This window comes from Mixophyes fleayi, chromosome 4 (genome assembly GCF_038048845.1).
Source record: "Mixophyes fleayi isolate aMixFle1 chromosome 4, aMixFle1.hap1, whole genome shotgun sequence".
Taxonomy (NCBI): domain Eukaryota; kingdom Metazoa; phylum Chordata; class Amphibia; order Anura; family Limnodynastidae; genus Mixophyes; species Mixophyes fleayi.
In genome coordinates this window covers 21741-26738 of record NC_134405.1, presented here as the reverse complement: position 1 = coordinate 26738, position 4998 = coordinate 21741, and positions in this window count along the sequence as shown.

Below are 4998 nucleotides of genomic sequence, written 5' to 3'. Positions count from 1 at the left end.
TGTGCAGTGTCTTTGTTTGTAAGATGTACAACACCCTTGTGTGCTTTTCAATGAGTCTTACTTGAATACCGGGAACCTTTTTGTATTGATGCCTTCTGGGGATTATACATTTTGGTTATACAAGAAATAGTATGACATAAAGAAAGGAGTCACAAGTGTATTACAATATATGCTATAAAAGAGATGAGGTGGACTTAACTGCGTTTGTGCTGGGGGTGAACCTGATTGAAGGCCAAGCTCCATCTCCTTATAGCAGAATGGAGTCAAACTGAGTCTGTTGTACAATGTATTATTGACAGAAGAAAGAACTGACAGATACGGTTACAGAGTTAGAATTGTTTTTTTACTTGGCTTACGAAGATGTCAAATGGGTACAAGCTGCAAGAACCAGTCCAGTAAAGCCCAGGGCAACAAGTGTTCCAAGACCTTTAAATGGGGCATTGCAGCCCACTGGGAGTATTCTCAAAGTACTCCCCAGTGAGATCAATTTTTATAGTCCATCAGAAACAAATAAAATTAAGCTACTAAAGAGTAAAGTATATGAACATTAAATACAATGGCAGCAATGTATTGCAATGCACTTCTGAAGTTGCAAGCCAAGGACCAGGGCTGGCTACACAGGTACCACTAGTTGCTACCTTTGGTAGCAAAGTCTGCGAGGAATAGCTTTGAAATTCAAATATGAGAATTGATACGTGCTGTGCGCATCTGTGCACAACCAGACATTTGTCAGTGGGATGAAGCCTGAGTCCATCACCACGGCTTGCATATTATGGGTGTCCTTCAGTTGGGGGTACTTGGTTAATAGCAAATTAAAAATCCAGATAAATGCTCTTCCCTCTTGTTACTGTTACCTGTGGAGGACAAATGGTAAGGCCGAGTCTGTGGAGCCTGTGTTAAACCTTTGCCCTTAGAAGATAGTCACACACCAACTATTTTTTCAACCAGGCTAAGAAGGGTTTATATCTTCTGCAGAGGGTGATGAGAGCAAGGTCTCAGGCGAGTATGGACTTAGAGGTCTGGTTTTAACAGTCAGAATTGGATTTAGTAGTAATTCTGGGGAAAATTCAGACTCTCTTGAATTGGGTAATGTGAAGAATCTGCTAATGCACATATGTAAATCTATGGGGGTGAATGAATGACTTCCACTGTAGTTCAGAAGTCTTTTTATTTAGGATAGTACTAAAAGAAATCGTTTTTCTCCTTCAGACTACAGAGCAGTCATAGCCTATGGGTAGCTTTCTTTTTCTAGCTTGGGTGGAGATATTATTACAAAATACACACCCTGCACGGTATATAAGGTAGCACCTCCTCTTCCACTGTCTTTTCCTGTCAATGGAGTCTATAGGAAAGGTAGTGGTTTGTTCTGTAGGTAGGTGTTTACCTCCTCTACTGGTCTCTGCAACACACCAGTGTCTGCTGCCCCTAGAGGACAGGGCTCTGTGCATCAGACTACGACTGTTGGGAGCGGATTTGCTGCAGTAATTTTGAATTTAGCTCTGATTGCCTGGCCTTCGGTGCTTTGAGCATGCATGTACACCACACCAGAGGGGACACTGCACACACATTAAAGCTTCATATTATGATTACAGTTGGGGTTAGTCCCTGGCATGTGTTAGATCTAAAATCTGATCCAAGTTTGCCTGTGATGTCAAGTATATCTGGAAGCGCTTCAGTCAGCTGGAGAGTATAGACACAGACCAAGTTCTATATACAAGGAATATTCTCTGTTTATTGATATCAATATACAAGTCTTTATAGCCTACTGAATATATGAATCCTATGTCATAAGTATACAATAGTCTATGGGATGCGCTGCGGATTAACTCATATTCTTGAGGTGTTTAACTTTCTCCCCCTTCTCAGGACAGATGTGTCAATTTATTCTTATCCCAACGGGAGGACTGGAGGATTATCTCCTGTCATGGGCACAGCTCCCACACTAGGAGCAGAAAATGAAACTACCTATTCACAAATCTTGCTACATTCTTATAGGAGTTCTCTATGGCAGCTTAACCTTAAGGCTCTGGGCAGCACAGTGGCCTAGTTGTTAGCACTTCTGCCTCGCAGCACTGGGGTCATGAGTTCGACTACCAACCATGGCCTTATCTGTGTGGAGTTTGTATGTTCTCCCTGTGTTTGCGTGGGTTTCCTCCGGGTGCTCCGGTTTCCTCCCACACTCCAAAAACATACTGGTAGGTTAATTGGCTGCTATCAAAATTGACCCTAGTCTGTGTGTGTGTTAGGGAATTTAGACTGTAAGCTCCAATGGGGCAGGGACTGATGTGAAAGTTCTCTGTACAGCGCTGTGGAATTAGTGGTGCTATATAAATAAATGATGATGATGGCTGTGGGCTTACATCTTGTAAAACTGCATTTCAGCAGAAACATTTATAATCTCTTTTAGCAAATAATATGAGAGTTACACAAATGGCTGAACAACAGCCTTATAAGGCCTTTACAAAAAATCATATTTAACATTTCCCATCTTTTATTCAATTTTCGTCCTTTTCTCTGCCTACATATTCTGCCCATATCTAGAACCACATTCTTATTGTCGATCAAGCAGGTACTTATACACGTGTATCCTGCTATAAGGCCACATGTATAGGGTTGTTCCTCTAAGAGTTGTCCATTCATCCCCCACCAGCAGTAAGCCTGTGATCCTCCTTGTCTTGGCTATCTTGAAAAATTCCCTGCAGATCTTCTACTCACCATTTCCTAAAATCTTCATGCATCATATCTATGGGAGAGCTGATGTCATTTATCTGTTTACTATCTATTTTTCCCATATTGACAGTATTCTGTTGAGTCCAAATCAGAACTCTTATTTAGTTTCTGTGGGTTGTTCTTGTAGTGGACGTCCTGTTCTGTGGACTCCTTGTACTGGATGTCCATGCAAAATAGCTTCTTTGACGGTATCTGGGATGAAGGTCTTTGGAATTCTTCTAAACTTTGAGCAGATTACAGAATCTCCCTTCTTTGATAGATCTCTGCGGTGTCTAAAATGTTCAACCAATGTTCAAAACGGGTGTTCCATTATGTGCTTTCCAAAAGAAAGATATTAAATATATTTAATATCTTATTTATACCCAAAATAACCAAAACAATCACGATTACAAAAAATAGGCATTCTATGTCCATCTGCTTTGTTAGTATTTAAATATCTGGGAACTAACTTTCAACAAGTTATTATTCAGACAAAGACAACCCTCTGGTCTTTGATCAATGTCTTATTTGACTTTTATCCTTTATATATCATTAAATAGGTAAAAACACATTGTTACGGCCACCAGTGCGACATAAACTCATAGAACAGGTAGAAGAGGTCTTCACCTTTAGCAGCCGCCTTTCCCGTAGAGACTGGTTATGCTCACAGATACCCAGATGCCCCCAGGTCTTATGCTCAGAGTAGTATGAGTTTATGCCTACACGGTAGCGCCCAGGTATAGGAGGTTGCACACGGAGTAACGGCAGGCCAGAGACCAGCGGACTGGACAGGGCACCAGAGGGTATGTCAGGTATAGGCAGAAAGGTCAAGGTCACAGGTTCAGGATCCAGGGACAGGTGTAAGATCAGGGTCACTAGCAGAGGTTCAGAATCCGGGTTCAGGCAATAGATCAGGGTCAGAAGCACAGGTTCAGAGTCCAGGAACAGGCAAGGGTCATACACGGGTAATCAATCTCAGGTTAAACACCAAACACAGGAACAAATAGCAGGCAGCAATTCTGGAACAGGATGCTATAACCGGCAGTAAGGCTCAGTCCTCACTGCCTTAAATAGTACAGATGGCCAATCAGGACACAGTCCAGAATGTGTCCTCAGCTGCAGTATAATGAATATGCAGAGCCTGCAGCCAATGGAATAGGCAGAGTGCCAGCGGTAAACTTAATCTCTTAATCAGCCTTGATTGGCTGATCAAACCCAGCCTTGAACGGCTGACCCTGTCTTACCCTGTGCGCACGCGCCCGGCTGTTTGAAAGCTGCCCGGGCGCGGCACCAGGAGCTCCCCAGCGTCCGGGTTGTTGCCCAGGCAACCGGGACCAAGATGCAGGAAGTGACGTCCCGGTCGTCATAATGACGGCCGGGACGCCCGGAGGAGGACTCAGAGAGGCACCGTCGCGACTACTAACAGTACCCCCCCCTTGAGGAGGGGTCAAGGAACCCCGACATCCAGGTTTAGTAGGAAATTTTTTAAAGAATTCCTTCAATAATCTCTTCGCATGGAGACGCCTCCAACATCGCTCTTCTGGGCCGTAACCCTTCCAATGGACTAGGAACTGAACTTGACCTTGGACTTTCCTTGAGTCCAAAAATTTTTCAATGATGATCTCACAGTCTCCATTCACCAGCAGAGGCCAAGGCCTATTAGGAGATGGTTGATTAAATTTGCTAAGAGCAACGGCTTTTTTTTAGAAGAGAACAATGGAATGTAGAAGGTATTTTTAAAGAAGGTGGTAGTTTGAGCCTGAATGCTACTGGATTTATCCGTTTTTCAATGGTAAATGGTCCAATGTATCGGTCCCAGCTTCTTGCAGGGTTGTCTTAATTTTATGTTCCGTGTGGACAACTAGACTTGATCCCCCACCTTCAATGAACACGGACCACGATGACGATCAGCAAAGGCTTTGGATTTTTGGGAGGCTTGAGCTAGTGCAGAGTGCACCTTTTTCCAGACAGACTTCAACCTGGTAGTGAAGGCAGGTGTTCCGGAATCACCAACGGGAACAGCAGAAGAGAAAGAGTTAGATTTTAGGTGGAACCCGAGGTTACAGAAGAATGGGGATGTGTGTGTTGCGGAATGGCAGGAATTGTTGTAAGCGAATTCCGCCCAGGGCAAGAGAGAGGACCAATTATCGTGGAACTTGGAAACATAGATGCGGAGCAACTGTTCCAAGGACTGATTGGTTCTTTCCATCTGACTGATACTGATTCCAATGGAATTACAAAAAGACCTCCAAAATTGTGCAATAAACTGGGACCCTCGATCCGAAACGA